General features: G+C 46.5%; 1 protein-coding gene across 3 annotated transcripts in view; it reads left to right on the top strand.

Moving 5' to 3' along the window:
- Positions 1-4,356: 4,356 nt before the first annotated feature.
- Positions 4,357-20,235, top strand: part of EEF2K (eukaryotic elongation factor 2 kinase) — a 72,106-nt gene continuing 56,227 nt past the window's right edge. For all 3 annotated transcript variants that reach the window (XM_005224739.5, XM_005224740.5, XM_010819305.3), the window contains exon 1: positions 4,357-4,674. The gene's annotated coding sequence lies outside the window, so the exon portion shown is untranslated. The remainder of the gene's footprint in view (positions 4,675-20,235) is intronic.

Here is a 20,235-nt window from a genome sequence, read left to right on the forward strand (position 1 = left end):
GGAGGCCTGGCGTGCTGCGGTTCATTGGGTCACAAAGAGTCGGACACGACTGAGCGACTGAACTGAACTGAACTGAACCTTAGATATGTTTTCTATGTTTGTGTGTCTATTTCTGTTTTGTAAATAAGTTCGTTTGTACAATTTTTTTTTTTTAGGTTCAACATGTAAGTGATATCATATGTTTGTCTTTCTCTGACTTACTTCACTTAGTATGATAATCTCCAGATCCATCCATATTGCTTCAAATGGCATTATTTCATTCTTTATTATGGCTGAGTAATAATCCATTACATATGTATATATATGAAAAGTGAAAGTGTTACTCACTCAGTCTTGTTCAACTCTTTGTGACCCCGTGGACTGTAGCCCACCAGGCTCCTCTGTCCATGCAATTCTCCAGACAAGTACACTGGAGTAGGTAGCCATTCCCTCCTTCAGAGGATCTTCCAGACAAGACCCGGGGATGGAACCCGGGTCTCTGGCATTGCAGGAGGATTCTTTACCATCTGAGCCACCAGGAAAGCCCATATGTGTGTGTACGTATACACACACCACATCTTCTTTATCCATTCATCTGCTGATGGACACTTAGATTACTTCAAAGAGATTCTCTTTTAAAATGGCTGCTATAAAAAACCCAAATTAGTATCTCATTGGCTTGACTTGGGTCACATTCTCTTCCCAGAACCAATGAACGGGGCAAAAGGGATGGAATATACTGACTGACCAGGTCTAGTCATGTGTCCAATCTTAGAGCCAGGAGAGTGGAGAGGGCTGTTCTCATGAACTGAGAATAGGGTGTACTGATTCCTTAAAGACAAAACATGCTCATACACCAAAGAGAGGAAAAAAGAAGCCAAATTTTGTCCAGAGCCACAGAGCTATAAGTAGAGCAGTCTTTTTTTTTTTTTTGGCCTTTCTTTGGGCTTGAACAGACTAGCTCAGACTCTGTTCTTGTTCAGCTTTCTCGTGGTTAAAATTTCCAGGTATAATTTTTTTATGCTGAAAGCCAAAGTGTTTTGGGTGACTACTGGAACCAATATTTCAAACAAAAATGATATATATCTTCTAGATCTTGCATTTTCTGAAACTTGTAGTATTTAGGCCAAAGGGTAAAACACTCGATGACCAATGGTTTCAGGACCATTTCTTTTTTTTTCATTCCCTTCACCACCTTATGAGGTACTGCCTGAATGTCACCCTCTCCCCAAGCCTCATAAACTTGTACTACTCCCTACAGAGACCACTGCAGCTGGTAAGTTGAAGGACTTCACTTTCCCAACAGAATCTGAATTTTTAGGGGCCACAAAAACTGAAGTGGCCTTCCCGGGTGGTACAATGATAAAGAATCCTCATGCCAATGCAGGAGACACAAGAGACAGGGGTTTGATCCCTGGGTTGGGAAGATCCCCTAAAATAGGAAATGGCAACCCACTCCAGTATTCTTGCCTGGGAAATCCCATGGAAAGAGGAGCCTGGCAGGCTACAGTCCATAGGGTTGCAAAGAGTTGGACATGTCAAGCAACTGAGCACACACACAAAACTGAAGAGTCAAGACTTATGGACAGGACACTCTAGGGGTTGGTCAATATATACCGAGACCTGGGTCAAAATGTGCAACTTCCTATGTAAATTTGGGAGAGTCACTTAACCTGCCTTAGTCTCCCTGTGTATGAAGTGGGGACAATAAGAGGATTATGACCAGAATCTAAAAAGATAATGTCTATAAAGCAGCAAATTTGGAAAACTCAGCAGTAGCCACAGGACTGGAAAAGGTCAGTTTTCATTCCAATCCCAAAGAAAGGCAATGCCAAAGAATGCTCAAACTACCGTACAATTGCTCTCATCTCACACGCTAGTAAAGTAATGCTCAAAATTCTCCAAGCCAGGCTTCAGCAATATGTGAACCGTGAACTTCCTGATGTTCAAGCTGGTTTTAGAAAAGGCAGAGGAACCAGAGATCAAATTGCCAACATCCGCTGGATCATGGAAAAAGCAAGAGAGTTCCAGAAAAACATCTATTTCTGCTTTATTGACTATGCCAAAGCCTTTGACTGTGTGGATCACAATAAACTGTGGAAAGTTCTGAAAGAGATGGGAATACCAGACCACGTGATCTGCCTCTTGAGAAATTTGTATGCAGGTCAGGAAGCAACAGTTAGAACTGGACATGGAACAACAGACTGGATCCAAATAGGAAAAGGAGTACGTTAAGGCTGTATATTGTCACCGGGCTTATTTAACTTATATGCAGAGTACATCATGAGAAACGCTGGACTGGAAGAAACACAAGCTGGAATCAAGATTGCCGGGAGAAATATCAATAACCTCAGATATGCAGATGACACCACCCTTATGGCAGAAAGTGAGGAGGAACTCAAAAGCCTCTTGATGAAAGTGAAAGTAGAGAGTGAAAAAGTTGGCTTAAAGCTCAACATTCAGAAAACGAAGATCATGGCATCCGGTCCCATCACTTCATGGCAAATAGATGGGGAAACAGTGGAAACAGTGTCAGACTTTATTTTTCTGGGCTCCAAAATCACTACAGATGCTGACTGCAGCCGTGAAATTAAAAGACGCTTACTCCTTGGAAGGAAAGTTATGACCAACCTAGATAGCATATTCAAAAGCAGAGACATTACTTTGCCAACAAAGGTCCGTCTAGTCAAGGCTATGGTTTTTCCTGTGGTCATGTATGGATGTGAGAGTTGGACTGTGAAGAAGGTTGAGTGCCGAAGAATTGATGCTTTTGAACTGTGGTGTTGGAAAAGACTCTTGAGAGTCCCTTGGACTGCAAGGAGATCCAACCAGTCCATTCTGAAGGAGATCAGCCCTGGGATTTCTTTGGAAGGAATGATGCTAAAGCTGAAACTCCAGTATTTTGGCCACCTCATGCGAAGAGTTGACTCATTGGAAAAGGCTCTGATGCTGGGAGGGACTGGGGGCAGGAGGAGAAGGGGACGACAGAGGATGAGATGGCTGGATGGCATCGCTGACTCGATGGACGTGAGTCTGAGTGAACTCCGGGAGTTGGTGATGGATAGGGAGGCCTGGCGTGCTGCTATTCACGGGGTCGCAAAGAGTCAGACACGACTGAGCGAGTGATCTGATCTCATCTGATCTGATCACAACTCCAAAAAGGATCATCAAAAAGGCATTGCAAATGACAGGTAGCCCTTGACCACAGGAACATGTTTACAACCTAGTGTTGAATGGATAGGAGAAACAGGTAAGAGTCCACTCTTGTTAGGAAAAATGTAAACACTCCCACAATCATACCTAGATAACCCTGTCTCTCTGTTTCTGGCCTGCCTGCATGCACTTGTTTCTCTGTGTTTGCCTGGGGCCCCTACCTTGGAAATCTTCTGGGCAAGTGTAACTCTATAAGCCTCAGTTTTATGATCTGTACAGTACAGCTACAAAGGTTGACATGAAGATAGTACGAGAAAAAACGCTTGATACATATCACTGTTTTATCTTTTTTTCTGTGCTCCCTGCAGTGGAAGCCCAGAGTCTGAACCACTGGACAACCAGCGAAGTCTTTTATTTCTAAATTTAAGAGTTATAAAATTCTAAAATTTCACTAGAAAAATAGGAAGAATATAATATGAACTTGTTCACAGTGGTTATCATTAGTTTTATTTCCTTTTTTTTCGTTATACTTTTCCATATTTATTCGTTCATTTCCCAGGTATTTATTAAGCACTTGCTAGATGCCAGGCCGGGAAGGATCCCCTGGTGGAGAGCATGACAACCCACGCCTGTATTCTTGCCTGGAGAATCCCATGGACATAGGAGCCTGGCGGGCTACAGTCCACAGGGTCACACAGAGTCGGACATAACTGAAGCAACTTAGCACGCACGCAGATGCCTCTTGCTAAGAGGACTACAGCAACGTACTATACAAATCATTACACAAATAATTGCCATAGTCATACACGCCTAAGTTTTTGCAAAGCAGAGATCAGGAAAAAAAAAAAAAAGCGATTTCTGATTAAAAAAATATTATAAGAGACGTACAATGAGATCAGATCATTACTGATTTTGGAAAGGATTCGAATACAGGAACTAGACAGGCAGCGGATGGAGAACCGGAGGGTGCGGTACGAGAGCAAGGGGTTAGCTGCCCCCTCTCAAATTACCCGCTGGGAGGGGGGCCCCTTTGCCAGTAGGTGGCCAGGCCGCCCCAGGCGTTAGATCCGGAAGCTCTGTATTCAGCGGGCTAGTGAGCCGCAGACGCAGCGCCGGGAGGTCCACGCGGCGGCAGAAGGAGTCCGGGCGGCCACTGGGGGCGGCCACGTGAGCGCCGCGGCCCCGCCCCGGCCCGCCGCCTCCGGCCCCAGCCCCAGCTCTGCCAGTGTGGGGATCCGCCTCCCGCAAGCCGCGCTGCCGCTGCAGCTGCCCCAGCTCCGCTGATGGTCGCCCTCGGAACGCTCCCTTAGCGCCTCGGGGTCATTCCAGCGGCTCCGCGCACCCCTCGCGCCCCGGGATCGTTCCTGCGGCCACCGCCGCCTCCCCGGAGCGCCGGCCCGCGCGCCCGGCTCGCCGCTCCCCGGCATTTTCGGGGGGCCCGCCCGCCCTGCACCCTGGAGCACCGGGCCACGAGCCTCTGCCAGCTCCTCTGGATCCTCGCGGCCGTGGGCAGCGGCTGCCGCGCCGGTCCGCCCGAGGCAGGTAGGTGGGGCCGCGGTTGGTCAAGGGGGCCGGGATCCGGCGCTGCAAACCTCCGCGCCCCGGTGCCGCCGGCGCCTGGAGCGCTCAGGGTCCGGTGCTTAAAAGCGGGGCTCGAGGCGGAAGGAGAATGTGAGGGTTCAGCTCTTCGGCTTTCACTGTTTGCTCCTGTAAAATGGGAGCGTCGTGCCGATTAACGGCAGAGCCCATTGGGAAACTACTTGGCACTCGATGGTGTAGGGGAGGCAGCTTGGGGGCCTCCGTCTGGGGCGCCTCGGTACCCGCAGAGGTGGGGGAGGGCTGCCTTCCTTTCCCGCGGGGCCCGAAGCCTCATCCCCCACCTGGGCCCCCGAACAAGAGGCCCCAGTTCCAGGAACCTCAAGGACAGTGTCGACGCACCCTTGCTGCACTGTTGACTGCGAGAGTTTCGGGTGTTGGCAGGCCCAGTGGACAAGTGCGCCAAGGGGCCGGGCATCAGTATGCGGAGTGGCGGGGCGGGGGCCTCCCCGGGTGAGTCCCGGCCTAGATCCGCTGCGCCGGCCTCGGGGGTTGCGGGGAACCCGCCCAGCTGCGCCCCGGGTGAGACACATGGGCTGCTGGGAGGAGGGTGGCTGGTCTGCCGGAGGGGAAGTTCTGTGTGAGCCTGACTTCTGGGTCCTCTGCCCTGGAAGCTGCTGCCTGGGGGCCGCTCAACCAGGAAATTGTCTACCCCTCTGATTTTACAGAGAAGGAAATTGAGACCCAGGATAATCTTAACAGCAGGTACTAATGAGCAAGGTGGGCTAAGTGAAGGAATACAGAGCAAGCAGGTGGGAGCTGATAATGCCGTGTGTGTGGCGTGGGGAGTGGGGAGGTCTTTTGGTGGGTCATTGGGGAAGGCTTCCTGGAGGTGGTGATGGAAAGGATGCCTGTGGGAGGAAGTGGGATTTAGAGTTTCCTAGCTGTCCTTCTCCCTGGCCTCCACAGCACCTTTCATTTTTCACTCCAGGCATTTATTCAACAAATACAATAAAGCTACTGGGATTTCAGGGGTAACATGATGGTTGGGATTGCCATCCCAGCTCCTCTCCTATTCTTCTTCAAGAAGGGATGTGGGCTGCTGTCCCAAATTATCTTTTGTAGGGGGTGGGGAGAGAGGAAGTCAGGGTCTGAGGATCCCTTGAAATGATCTGTTTACATATGATCACTTGTGTACATTCTGTGATTTGCAGCAGGGTTTTGTGTGTGTGTGTGTGCATGTGTGTGTGCATGCTTTGGGTGACAGGACAGTACTTTCTGGCTGACTAAGGATGTATCACTGATGTGATCTTTAAACATTTTTAATGTTTTATGTGGCAGAGATGGCTGTTGGTCACCATGTCCTCTTCTTCCTAGGATATCATCCTGGTTGCATTTCGTGGGCTCCCTTACAATTTGTTGGGCCACATGACTAAGTTTTGGCTTGTTGGAATGTGAGCAGAAATAGTGTGTGTCTCCCCAAAGGCTGGACCCTAAAAACCTCCCCCATTCTCCCATTTACCCGCAGAGTTGAGAGGACTGTGAGGGCCTGGTGGAGGGCAGAGCCACAGCCTGGAAGGAGGCTGGGCCTCTGATTGATGGGAGCTCTCCTTTGACCTCTCTGGTGGTCTGTGACTATCTGCTGAAGAAACTGGGGCTCCAGGAAGCCCTATGAAAAGTCTGTGGGTATGAGAGGGGCTTCTTGGTTGCGGCTTTTCCCTCCAGGTGATCTGGTGTTCCACAGGGGAGGGTGTCTTTAGGCCCTTTTTCTCACACTGATCAGATTCCCCAGAGAAATCTGGTCCAGTCTTTGGCAGGGTTGACATCCAGGTGCCAGGACACAGAGCAATGTGGAAGAAAGCTGAGGGTCACAGCAGAAACTTGGATTTGTTCAGGCTCATTCTCTTAAGATTTACTCTTTCTGGTCTGATTCTTAAAGCTGATACAGGAAGTATTGATGACCAGGACCGCATTCAGTGTAATAGTGGCTTGCTGGACTGATTTAAAAATAAACATTTTTGTGCTGGGGAGATCAGTTCTGCTGATCAAGAAGCTGCAGATGTAACCCCAGTGAACTGAGAATGTTCTAGAAGAAAGTGGCTGTAGTGCTCACTGTAGGATAAAAGTGGCTTGGCCCTTCAAGTGTTGCTGAATTATACTCCTGCCACCAAGGCTCATGGGCACAAGAAGCAGGCTTCAAACAAAGGAAGAAGTGAGTCACTAACAGGCTTGATGATAAAGGAGAAGACAGTCTCTTGTTCCCCAAAGACCCAGGGTTGTGGAACACCCAGAGGAGCATTTCAGATGGCTAGAAAATCAGAGGGCAGACAATGTTCAGTTCTCCAGCTGGGACACTTTCTAGACCTCACAAGGATTCCACAGGGAGTGGCCAAAATGCAGGAGGCTCAACTGAGAACATGTCTCTGGGTCAGTGGTTCTTGAATTTCGGTGCATATCCACATCACCTGGAGGAATTGTTTAAACACGGCTTGCCGGGCCCACCCCCAGAGTTTACTTGAGTAGGACTGGGAGGGGGCCCCAGAATTTGCACGTGTGACAAGCACAAAGTGGGACCTGCTAGTTGTCCCAGGAATCACAGTTTAAAAGTGGTTTAGCAAGTCAGGGCTGAGCGAAACCCTGGATGGATCTGCACTGGCTGCAAACCCCCCTCCCCTGCCTTCTAGCCGCATGATTTGGGGCAAGTCAGTTCACCTCTCTGTTCCTCAGTTTCCTCATCTGTAGGATGAAGCTAATGGTGCCAAACTCCTGGAGCTCCAGCGAGGCTTCCTGGAGGAGGTGACATCTATCTAACCTGAGACCTGAGGGATGAGCAGAATTGGCTTGGGGATGGGTAGGGAGAGCAGGCTAGGCCATGTGCCAAACAGATGGCACCGTGTGGGTGAGCCCAGGGAGCGGGGAACCCTTGCTCTCCAGGGGGCTGAGAGGAGTGATGGAGCAGGAGCTTTGTGCGTGTGCTGGAAAGCTGTGACTCTGTTCTGGGCTACATGTCTCAGGACAGGAATGCAGTGCAGGGGAGGCTGACCGGGGTGCCGAAAACGGGCCTCAGGGATGGGATGGGCCTGATTGCAGCGCAAGTTACTTCTGTCCGCATTCCACCGGCTCACACGTAGCCCCCTGGCCTCACCTAGATGCAAAAGGATTTGGGCAGGGGTACGCAAAACACAGTGGACAGCTGGCTTCTGTGCCACAGACCAGCTCTCTCACCTCTTCTCCACCTTGCTCACACTGCCCCACCTTGATAGATGAGTGAATTATGCAGATGAGAAAGCCGAGTTTCAGAGAGGTTAGGTAATTTGCCCAACTGCACTCGGCTAGTAGTGGCATAGCCCGACTTGAACCCAGATCCATTCATCTCCAAAGCTTGTTGGGCCCAGTCCTGGTCTTGGCTGCTTTTTGAGGGCCTCCCCATGATCCAGGCTTTCCCACTCAGGTTTTCCCACATACTCAGCTGTGTCTCCTGGCTAAGTAACCCCTAGATGCCTTGTAATTGTAACCTGATAGTCTCTCTGTTCCTCCATGCCTACAATGCCCATTATATCTGCAGAAATGGCCCACTTTTCTCCAGTTACTCATTCGTTCATGCACTCTGCATTTCTAGGGAACCTCGTGTGTGCCAGACATTGTACTCTGGGCTAGGAACTAGAAGGACTAAGACACGGCCCCTTTTGTTCCAGACACTCACATGGTCTGGGCACCGAGAGGCTATGTAAACACAGAGTTGCCCTGAGAAGTGAGACACGCTGTCTCTCTGGTCTGAGCCACCAAGAGTACAGAGTGTCCTGGGAACATGAGAAGGGTGCAAATAATTAAAAATTAAAATTCAGGCCCTCTTGTGCATTCTGTTCATTGAAGCTATACCTACAATATTGTGCTTTGTATTCTAAAAGGCATATTTTTGGTTTTTAAAACAATAACCTTTGAATCATAATGGCTTCATATGAACGAAGCACAGTGAACTGCAGTGATGTTTTTATGAGCCTTAGCAGAGTGAATGTTGACTTGTCTTCCTGGGTTCAGCTGTGGGTTGCTGCTCTTGTCAGTGAGTAAGCTGATTTCTCTGTCTCTTTCTGGTATGCATGGAGATGTGTTTTTAAAAGAGAAGAGGAGGGAAGGTGGATGGGGACATCTCCTTGGAATGCCACCAGAGTCATTCTAGAGCGGGGTTTCTCAGCCTCAGGACTATTGACAGTTTGGCTGGATAGCTCTTTGTTGTGGGAGCTATCTTGTGACAGCCAGAGGTGTCTCCAGTCATTGCCAAGTATCCCCTGTGAGGGCAAAATTGCCCTACTGTCTAGACTGTATTTGTTTCCTGTTGCTATTGTAACAAATTGCCACAGATTTAGTGCCTTAAAACAACAGATTTCTTTCCTTATGGTTCTGGAGGTGAGAAATTCAAAAGCCAGGGTAGTCAAGTTCAAAAGCAGGGCTATGTTCTGTCTGGAGGCTGCAGGGAAAATCTGTTTCTCTGCCTTTTCCAGCTTCTACAGGCCTCCCGCCTGGCATAACTTCCCCTCTCGTCCCTTCGCCTGTCTTCCAGGCCAGCTGCGTAGCATCTTCAAATCTTTCTCTGTGACTCCTTTTTCATTGTCACGTCTCTTGCTCTGACTCCTGCCTCCTTTTTATAAAGACTCACTTGATGATCCCAGATAATCTTTCATCTCAATACCCTTCATTTAGTCCTACCTGCAAAGTTGATTTGCCACATAAGGGAGTATATTTGCAGGCTTTGGAAATTAGGGTGTGGATATATTTGTTGGAGGGGGGCATTAGTCTGCCCACGACATAGACTTTTGGGTTTCTGGATATAATGGAAACCCAGAGAAGTCTTTCTCAAGGGGGTAAAAATTTGAGCTGGATTTTGAAGGGAACAGAAGGATTTGGCAGCAGTTGGGAGAGGCATTCCAGAAAGAGGGTCCTTCAGGTGCAGGGGCAGGGACATGAGGACTTGGTCATGAATAGTGAGTGGTTCTTGGGTGGAGACATCTGTAAATCAGTCCTTTTACTCTGGCATTCTGACATGAACTGTATTCTTTCTTGAGATGGTTTTAATAAATGTTTATTTATGAATACCACCCGTATGCCGGGGATACGGTAGACACTGACCTGAATTTTTAGCTGGAGGCTTGACTTAGTAACTCCTGATATGACACTTTTGTTATCATCCCCACCCCCATCAAATAAATGAAATGCAGCCTGGAAAGGCATTTGATGAGCACTTCGGGCTCCTAGCTGGGGAGCCAGCATTCAAGCTGGGTCCTGTGACTGCAGAATGCAGGGTCTTGGGCACAACACTGAGCTTTGTTTTTTTCCCAACTATTTTAAAATTGAAGTATAGTTGATTTACAGTATTATATTAGTTTAAAGTGTACAGCCTAGTAATTGAATGTTTTTTATAGACTATACTCTATTGAAAGTTATTATAGGATAATGGCTATAATTCCCTGTGCTGTAAATATATCCTTGTTGTTTCTCTAGTTTATACATAGTAGTCTGGATCTTTTAACGTGCCTCTCCATTTTAACCCTCTCCCCGCTATGTTTTCTGTGTCTGTGAGTCTGTTTCTGTTTTGCTATAAACATTCATTTGTTATATTTTTAGATTCCACAAATAAGTGCTAACATACAGTATTCTCTGACTTGTTCACTAAGCATAATAATATCTAGGTCCATCCACATTATTGCAAATGGCAGAATTTCCTTACTTTTTGGTGGCTGGGTAATATTCCATTGTATATATGTATGTATATATGTGTATGTTTTTATATATTTATATAGGCTTCCCTGATAGCTCAGTAGTAAAGAATCCACCTGCCATGCAGGAGACCTGGGTTTGATCCCTGGTGGAAAAGATTCCCAGGAGAAGGAAGTGGCAACCCACTCCAGTATGCTTGCCTGGAAAATCCTCTGGACAGAGGAGCCTGGTGGGCTACAATCCATGGAATCACAAGAATTGGACTTGACTTAGAAACTAAACCAGCACCACCACCACACACACACACACACACACACACACACACACACACACACACACACACACCATCTTATTTATCAGTTCATCTGTTGATGGACACAGGTTGCTTCCATATCTAGGCTGTTGTAAACAGTGCTGCTTTGAATGTTGAACATTGGATCCTTGTATCTTTTTGAATTGTTTTCTTTTTTTTTTGGATATATACCCAGGAGTGGAATTGCTAGATCCTATTACAGTTCCATTTTTAGCTTTTATACTATATTCCGTATTTATACAGCCTATACTGTGTTACATACTTACAAATTTGTAATTGGTGGCTTCACCAATTAAATTCCCACACAAAAGTGGACCTTTTCTCCACATCCTTGCCAACATTTTTATCTGTAGGCTTTTTGATGATAGCCCTCCTGACAGGTGTGAGGTGGTATCTCATCATGGGTTTTAAAAAATGTATTTATTTATGTATTTGTCTGTGTTGGGTCTTAGTTGTGGCTGGTGAGCTGTGTTGCCCTGTGGCACGTGGGATCTTGGTTCTCTGACCGGGGATCAAACCCACGTTCCCCGCATTGGAGGTGGATTCTTATCCACTGGACCACTGGAAAAGTCCCTCGTTGTTTTTATTTGCGTTTCTGCAGCGATTGGGCTTCTCAGGTAGCTCAGTGGGTAAAGAATCCGCCTGCAGTGTAGGAGACCTGGCAGATGCGAGTTCATCCCTGGGCTGGGAAGATCCCCTGAAAGATGGCATGGCAACCCACTCCAGTATTCTTGCCTGGAGAATCCCATGGGCAGAGGAGCCTGGTGGGCTACAGTCCATAGGGTTGCAAAGGGTTGGACACGACTGAGTGACTAAGCACACACACTCCAACAATTAGTGATGTTGAGCACCCTATGTGCCTTTTCACCAGCTTTATGAGGTATAATTAACAAATAACAATTGTACATATTTAAGGTATACAGTGTGATGAATTGATATACATATATTTGTGAAATGGTTACCACAATCAACCTAATTAATGCATCCATAATCTCATATAGTTACCATTTGTTTTATTTTGGTTTTGTGTGTGTGTGTGTGAGAACAGTTAACATTTACTCTCTTAAGCAAATTTCAAGTACACAGTTCAGTATTATTACCTATAGTCACCAGGCTGTACACTAGATCTCCAGGCCTCAATTCATCGTATAACTGAAACTTTGTACTCCTTGGCATTCTCTCTCCATTTCCTCCACCCCACCCCCAGCCCCTGGCAACCACCACTCTACTCTCCGCTTCTCTGAGTTTGGCTTTTTACAGACTCCACGTGTAAGTGAGATCATACAATATTTTTGTGTGTCTGGCTTGTTTCACTTAACATAATGTTCTCCTGGTTATCCATGTTATTGCAAATGACAGGATTTCCTTCTTTTTTAAGACTAAGTAATATCCCATTGTGTACATAATACATGAACTTAGGCAAACTCCAGGAGCTAGTGTGGGACAGGGAGGCCTGACATGCTGCAGTCCGTGGGGTTGCAAAGAGCCAGGTATGACTTAATGACTGAACAACAACAACAAATAGATATACCACATTTTCTTTATCCATTCATGTGTCAGACACCTAGGTATGTTTCCATACCTTGGCTATTGTGAATAACGCTGCAGTGAACACAGGAATGCACCAAGATAAGTTTCTGTTTCTTGTTTGAAGGAAACTGAGAACTCAATCTAGAGCCTAGGACATCCTTGGAACAAGCCAGGAGCAGTCCAGGGCAGCCTGGGTCTGCTCAGTTTCCCTCCCTGGAGTGGCCCTGTCGGAGATGGGCAGTCATTTCTCTGCCCAGTGTCACCTGTCATTGCCAGAAGGGAGAGTCCACATTGAGAGCTTAGCATGGTGCCTTGGACACAGCAAGCTGTCCACATGTGTTACTTGTCTGTCTTAGTTCAGTAAACATTGTGCATTTTTGTGGCCAATGGGAGCAAAGGCCTCTTCTGCTTTCTTATCACTCATTTGCAGCATAAAAACCACATCTGTCTCGGGTAAGATGAACTCATGAGAAACCCATCGTTCCTTCTGGTTGGTGGGATAAGACAGAGAGTTCCTGGATAGAACTAGAGATCATCATACTAAGTGAAGTAAGTCAGACAGAGCAAGACAAATATGATATGAGATCACTTATAGGTTGAATCTAAAATAAAGATAATAATGAACTTATTTACAAAACAGAAATAAGCTCACATAGAAAACACACTTAGCAAAGAGGAAAGGGAAGGAAGGGATAAATTAGGGTTTTAGGATTAACAGATATACCCTACTATATATAAACTAGCTAAACAACAGGGATTTAGTGTGTAGCACAGGAAACTACATTCAGTATCTTGTGATAACCTATAATGGAAAGGAATCTGAAAAAGAATATATATGTACAACTGAATCACTTGGCTATGTACCTGCAACTAACACAATATTGTAAATCAACTATACTCATAATAATTTTAAAAAAGAGAGTTCTTGGCATGGTATCTAAAGGAAGTAGCAGAAGACCTACCAGTCTGGGAGTGGCGGAATGGAGGAGAGAAGTAATGAGGGGAAGTGGAACTACAGTTTCATTTGTCATATCAGAAAATCGATAGATAACAAATAACAGAGAGGACTTCCCTAGTGATCCAGTGGTTAAGAATCTGCCTGCTCAGGCAGGGCACACAGGTTCGATCCCTGGACGGGGAAGATGCCACAGGGTAATTAATCCTGTGCCCCACAACCACTGAAGCCCATGTGCCATAGAACCTGTGCTCTGCACCCAGAGAAGCCACCGCAATGAGAAACCCACATGCTGCAGCTGGAGAAAGCCCATGCACAGCAACGAAGACCCAGTGAAGCCAAAAATAAATGATTAAAATTAAGAAAAGAAATAACAGAGAAAGCATATTACTTAGAGATATAGTGTTATCTACCAAGAGTCACGTCTAGAAAATTGGAAGTGGCTGCCCCGGAGGTGGGAAGGAGAGCTGCCCATGTACTGCTGCACAGGTTGTTCACTAGAGTTGAGCATACCTAACCTGTGTGCTCATACACAGTGGCCCTCATAGGAAAGGGGTGTTGTTTTTAACCCTGCGCTTTAAGCTGTGTGTATGCTCGGTTATGTCCAACTCTTCGCAACCCCGTGGACTGTAGCCCTTCAGGTTCCTCTTTCCATGAAATTTTCCAGGCAAGAATACTGGAGTGGATTGCCATTTCCTTCTCCAGTGCTTTAATGAAAGATTTTTTAAAATTATGTGTACATAACATACTGTGACCCTAAGTCCTGGTTAGGTTTTGGATTTTTCATGTTGCAGATGACACAAGACCTATGTGTACTCAGCCAGATTGGCCCCCACATGCCCCAGAGGGCAAGGGTTTATTGTGTCATATCGTTCAGAAGTCCAGGCAGGGAGTTTGGCTTCAAGCATGTTTGGATTCAGGATCTCAAATGGTATCATCACTATTCATTTTTCTCTACATCTCTTGTTCTGCTCTTCACCAAATGTCAGCTTCACCAAATGTCAACCAGATGCTCTCTCATGACCTCAGCCCTTGTCTCGGATTAATATGCTGCAGGAAATGACTGATCTCTTCTAGTTGCTCAAGCGAAAGCCCCAGGCTTACCTGGGATTGGGCCATAGTGGTTTGACTTGAGTCACATGCCCATCCCTGAATCAGTCACTTTGAGCAGTACTTGCACGCTGCGATGGGCTTAGCAGGGTCATGTGACATACCCCGTTACCTGGGGCTGAATCCCCAACCCCAACCACATGACCTGAGAGCTGGGGACAAGCAGATCCCCAAACAGAAACAGGTGTATGACATGAGGTGACCCACAAGTCACCCGGTCCACTGTGGTTCAGTTAAGGACTGGTGAGTTCTGCTGTGTTGGGCATATACTAGTGGGTATCCTGGCAGCTCAGCATGGCCCATGTTGGCTCTGGGGTGCTGGCTCCCAGGAGTGGTAGGTGGGAGATTCCAGCTCATTTCTACAGCAGGAAGTCAGCTCCAGGGGGTGAGGGGAGCCCCAGGGAGGGCCGGTGTCACTGTGGCCTGGCCTACAGGACTTGACCTAGGCATTGCAGTCATCATTTCCTCCCCTGTGGCTGCCAGAGAAGCCCTTTATGGCAGGACACAGTGAGCAGTGGTTCGGCGGTCAGAGCCTTAGATAGCCTGCTCCCTGAGGCCCCCTGAAGAAGCTTGGCCTGGCTGCTAACCAGGCATCCAGGCCACCAGTGTGGCTGGGACCCAGGACTCGGCTCTGTTTAGTGATGGTAATAAAAATGATGATGGTAATTATAGCCCTAATGCTTGCTCTGTGCTAGCACGGTCAAGTCAGAGGGGTGAGTGCAACTCTGCACCCCAGGTTACAGTGAGAACCCTGAGGCCAAGAGGTAAGGTCACACAGCTAAGAAGTGGCAGAGTTGGGACTTGAACTCAGGCCTGACTCAGAGCTCTGCTCAGCTGCGTCTCCATAGAAGTGTTTTCCCAGGATATGTCACGGACTAGGAAGGAAAGATGTGGATGTCTGAGTGAGGGCAGAGGAGAGCTTCTTGAGAATCCTGATATCTTGGGAACCGAGGTTCTGCTCCTGGTCTGTCTCTCTGCTCACACAGAAGCCCTTTGTGGGCCAAACAAAGCCCAGGTTTGATGGAGATTCCTAGGAGGGTAGGTGTTGAAACAGGCATCGTGGGGCTGAGTTATGGGCCAGTGAGGGCTCCTTGCTTGTTTACGGGAATCCAACATCCTCCAGGGGCTCAGTCTTTATGAGCAGATGTGGAAGCAGCTACCACGTTAGGACTCTGGACTGAGACTACAGTTTTCCCAGGCTGACCTCCCCAGGCATCAGTTTGTCATAAGAGATATGATATGACTTTTTATGACAGGGTAGAGAAGGGGCTCCTGGACCAGATAGAATTAGCCACTTGTAGAAAAAAAAGAAAACTATAATATGATACATAAGTTTAGATAGCAAACTCTGAAGATTGTGAGTCCAGGATAATTATGCTCCCCATGATATAAGATTATGCTGTTCCAGGCTCTCTGTATTTCATGACTCTGTCATCCTCAGCATGGCTTCCTTCTCATGGATAAATTTAGCTGCTTGGGCTCCAGCTATCATACCTGCATTCCAGCCAGCAGGAAGGAGAGAGAGCAGAAAGGTATACTTCCTCTCTTAAAATTTGTATTTGTTTATTTATTTTTAACTTTTTATTTTGTGTTGGGATATAGCCGATTAACAATGTTGTGATAGTTTCTCTTAATTTAAAAAAAAAAATATTTATGTATTTATTTATCTGGCTGTGCTGGGTCTTAGTTATGGCGTATGGATCTTGTTCCCTGATCTAGGCCCTCTGCCTTGGGAATGCAGAGTCTTAACCCCCCTGGACCACCAGGCAAGTCTTTCTATGTAGCACAGGGAACTATATTCAATATCCTGTGACAAGAATATGAAAAAGAATTTTTATGTATAACTGAATCACTTTGCTGTGCAGCAGAAATTAACAGAACATTGTAAATCAACCGTACTTGAATAAAATAAAATTTAAAAACCCTTCCCTAAAGTTGCATACAGCCCTTCTGCTCATATCCCCTTGGCCAGAACTTGGTGACATGGTCACCCCTAATTACAAAGGAATCTGGGAAATGTAGACTTTGAGCGGCCACATGCTTGGCTGAAAAGCCATGGTTCTGATATTAAGAAGGAGAGAAGAGCTGTTGGGGGGCAGTTAGCAGGCATTGCCACAGCTGCCTTAAGAGCAAATTTATGATCACCGAACAGCCTTAAAACAGACCCCCCTCGCTCAGTTCTGGAATCCGTTATCAAGTGCCTGCCAGGGTCACAGCTGCTTGTCTGCAGCTCATTTTGTTTCCCAGGACTGGGGAAAAGGTCAGATCGGCAGTGGAACGTGGCCGAGGGCTGGGGTGCTGGTCCGAATTCCCCTGTGAGCTACCGTGGAACCTCGGTCTGGCCATTTTCCCACTCAGCTGCCCTCATGGATGGGGGAGTTAGTGAGATGAGCTAACATAGTCCAGGTCGCCAGCAGCACAGCTGGAATTTGCACCCTTGGCAGCCTGGCTTCTGAGCCCAGGCTCTTAACCGCTGGGCTACACTGCCCGGCAGTCTGAAGCTGAAGCTGTGGTTCCGGCTCCTCCCCTGGCACGGGTGTGGCCCCAGAGGCCAGTGGCCTGGCTGGGTGCAGCCCCAGGCAACCATCTGTCTTGGTCAGCAGGGACCGTGGCCAAGGGCTGACCAGGGCAGAGTAGGCCTTGGGGCTGGGAGCAGCCGAGGGTGGAGAGAAGCGGGCAGGGCCTGGGGACGATTTTGGTAACAAGCAGGATCAGGTGGCTCTGGCATCGGATCCAGGCGGTGACTGTCTTGCCCAGAGGGTCAGAGACAGACTCGGCAGTTGACACCCAGAGCAGCAATTTTCAAACTGAGTTGAGAAATCTGTGTGGGTGGTGCGTTAAGGATAAAGAGTAAAAAAGAAAGAAAAGAGCAAAACAAGAAGAATAGAAAATAGCAGAGTGCATTGTACAGAGGAAGGCTAAGTACAGTTTCCTGACATTTTAACTTACATTTTATAGGTACGCACTGGGTTAGAATATAAATATATTTCTTTCTGTGATGACTGTCAAGAAAGTGCTGAAGGGAACTTCCCTGGCAATCCAGTGGTTAAAAAATCTGTGCTTCCATGGCAGGGGGCACAGGTCTGATCCCTCCTTAGGGAACTGAGATCACAGGTGCAGTGCAGTGCAGCCAAAAAATAAATGAATAAAAATAAATTTAAGTAAGCCTCTTTTTTAAAAAAAAGAAAGAAAAAGTGCTGAAGCCTGAGGTCAGTAAGCCTGCCTGCTAATGGAAAGGGCTGTTAAGAAGAATTGGAATTACTGACTTGATCTAAAAAAATTTTTTTGTCTTTCACTTATTTATTATTTTATATTGAAAGCAACCCAGCTTTATAAAAAGTTAAAACAGTATCAGATCAGATCAGATCAGTCGCTCAGCGTGTCCGACTCTGTGCGACCCCATGAACCGCAGCATAACAGGCCTCCCTGTCCATCACCAACTCCCGGAGTTCACTCAGACTCACGTCCATCGAGTCAGTGATGCCATCCAGCCATCTCATCCTCTGTCATCCCCTTCTCCTCTTGCCCCCAATCCCTCCTAGCATCAGAGTCTTTTCCAATGAGTCAACTCTTCGCATGAGGTGGCCAAAGTACTGGAGTTTCAACTTTAGCATCATTCCTTCCAAAGAAATCCCAGGGCTGATCTCCTTCAGAATGGACTGGTTGGATCTCCTTGCAGTCCAAGGGACTCTCAAGAGTCTTCTCCAACACCACAGTTCAAAAGCATCAATTCTTCAGCACTCAGCCTTCCTCACAGTCCAACTCTCACATCCATACATGACCACAGGAAAAACCGTAGCCTTGACTAGACGAACCTTTGTTGGCAAAGTAATGTCTCTGCTTTTGAATATGCTATCTAGGTTGGTCATAACTTTCCTTCCAAGGAGTAAGCGTCTTTTAATTTCATGGCTGCAGTCACCATCTGCAGTGATTTTGGAGCCCCCCAAAATAAAGTCTGACACTGCTTCCACTGTTTCCCCATCTATTTCCCATGAAGTGATGGGACTGGATGCCATGATCTTCGTTTTCTGAATGTTGAGCTTTAAGCCAACTTTTTCACTCTCCTCTTTCACTTTCATCAAGAGGCTTTTGAGTTCCTCCTCACTTTCTGCCATAAGGGTGGTGTCATCTGTATATCTGAGGTTATTGATATTTCTTCTAGCAACCTTGATTCCAGTTTGTGTTTCTTCCAGTCCAGCGTTTCTCATGATGTACTCTGCATATAAGTTAAATAAACAGGGTGACAATATACAGCCTTGACGAACTCCTTTTCCTATTTGGATCCAGTCTCTTGTTCCATGTCCAGTTCTAACTGTTGCTTCCTGACCTGCATACAAATTTCTCAAGAGGCAGATCACGTGGTCTGGTATTCCCATCTCTTTCAGAATTTTCCACAGTTTATTGTGATCCACACAGTCAAAGGCTTTGGCATAGTCAATAAAGCAGAAGCAGATGTTTTTCTGGAACTTTCTTGCTTTTTCCATGATCCAGCGGATGTTGGCAATTTGATCTCTGGTTCCTCTGCCTTTTCTAAAACCAGCTTGAACATCAGGAAGTTCACGGTTCACATATTGCTGAAGCCTGGCTTGGAGAATTTTAAACATTACTTTACTAGTGTGTGAGATGAGTGCAATTGTACGGCAGTTTGAGCATTCTTTGGCATTGCCTTTCTTTGGGATTGGAATGAAAACTGACCTTTTCCAGTCTGTGGCCACTGCTGAGTTTTCCAAATTTGCTGGCATATTGAGTGCAGCACTTTCACAGCATCATCTTTCAGTATAGAAGTGTACAAAATGTTAAAAACTTTCCTCCACCCCCAGCTCCTGGTCCCACTGCCCATCCCAGTGCTGGTAATGCTCTTATGGGCCCTTCAGGGAAGTTTTAACAGAGCTACAAATGTACCTTTTCTTTTAGCACGGATAGGCTCACCATAATGTAACTGCTCTTCTGCAACTTGATTTTTAAATTTAATGGGTTTTTTTGTCTATCTTATTTTTTTTTCTTTTTTTAACTTTTAGTTTTATTGAAATATAATTCACAAACCTTCCCGCCCACCTATTTACAGTATACAGTTCAGTGGTTTTAAATCTATTTAGAGTGATGCAACCAACACAATCTATTTTAGAACATTTTCATCAATGCAAAAGAAACCCTTTTGAGATTGTTCCCCATTTCCTCCCAACTCTCCCCTCTCCCATCCTTGGGCGACCACTTTCTTATAGATTTGCCTTCTCTGGAATTTTTCTGTAAATGGAATCATTCAATTTATCGTCTTTTTTTGAAGTGTCTTCTTTCACTTAGTATCATCAGTGCTTCATTCCTTTTCCTGGCTGAATAGGGTTCTGTTGTATAGATAGACCACATTTTATTTATCTGTTCATCAGTTAATGGGTATTTGGGTAGTTTTCCGTTTTGGCTATTTTGTATAATACTGCTGTGAAACAGATGTCACAAGTGTTTGTTGTGGACCTGTTTTCATTTCTCTTGTGTATATTATACCTTGGAGTATAGTTGCTGGAGGGCTTCCCACGTGGTGCTAAAGAACCTTCCTGCTGATGCAGGAGACATGAGGTTGATCCCTGGGCCAGGAAGATCCCCAGGAGCAGGGGATGGCAACCCATTCCAGTATTCTTGCCTGGAAAATCCCATGGACAGAGGAGCCTGGCCGGCTGTAATCCGTAAGGTGCAAAGAGTCGTGCATGAGCAACTTAGCCAACATAATTGCTGGAGCACGTGGTAATTCTGTGTTTTAACTTTTTGAGAAATTGCCAGACTGTTTTCTAAAGTGACTGCAATATTTTACATTCCCATTAACAGTGTGTGAGGGTTTCCAGTTTCTCCACATCCTCATCAAAACTTGTCAATTTCCATTAAAAAAAATTTTTTTTTGACTGCACCCTACAGTTTGTGAGATCTCATTCCTTGACCAACAACTGAACCCTTGCCC

The sequence above is a fragment of the Bos taurus genome, chromosome 25 (genome assembly GCF_002263795.3).
Source record: "Bos taurus isolate L1 Dominette 01449 registration number 42190680 breed Hereford chromosome 25, ARS-UCD2.0, whole genome shotgun sequence".
Lineage (NCBI taxonomy): Eukaryota > Metazoa > Chordata > Mammalia > Artiodactyla > Bovidae > Bos > Bos taurus.